This window comes from Penaeus monodon, chromosome 33 (genome assembly GCF_015228065.2).
Source record: "Penaeus monodon isolate SGIC_2016 chromosome 33, NSTDA_Pmon_1, whole genome shotgun sequence".
NCBI classification, from domain to species: Eukaryota; Metazoa; Arthropoda; class Malacostraca; order Decapoda; family Penaeidae; genus Penaeus; species Penaeus monodon.
Window position 1 is genome coordinate 3,064,413 of NC_051418.1, and position 375 is coordinate 3,064,787.

At 36.0% G+C, this 375-nt stretch overlaps 1 protein-coding gene across 1 annotated transcript in view; it reads right to left on the reverse strand.

The window, feature by feature from the left end:
• The window catches only part of LOC119593946 (eukaryotic translation initiation factor 3 subunit J-like), a gene marked incomplete in the record, with an annotated part of 9,635 nt that overhangs the window by 5,365 nt on the left and 3,895 nt on the right, over nucleotides 1–375 (reverse strand).

Sequence of the window (375 nt, forward strand, 5' to 3'; positions counted from 1 at the left end):
CCATTGGAGACCTGAAGATACACCAGAAAACAGCAGACAGCCCCCTTAAGTGTAAGCTCATTCGATCTGCTTAATCCCTTGATTTTCTACACCGCATTCTTGTAGAATTTATTTTCCGTTACATTTTTAAATACAAAAATCTCAGATATCAGGTGTCTCTTCTTCGGTTTGAAGCTATCCTCCTAGATTTCTGTTCATTCATTCCTTCAACATCTCTAACACATCACTTGTACACATTTTAAACCAAGATAATTACCTAAATGAACAGCACTACCTCATTTTTCTATTATTCCTTGCCTATCCAAAAAGCCTCATTATGTCAGCTATGAAATATTGGAAATAATTTTCCAAGATGGAGCAATCACACTCACATGA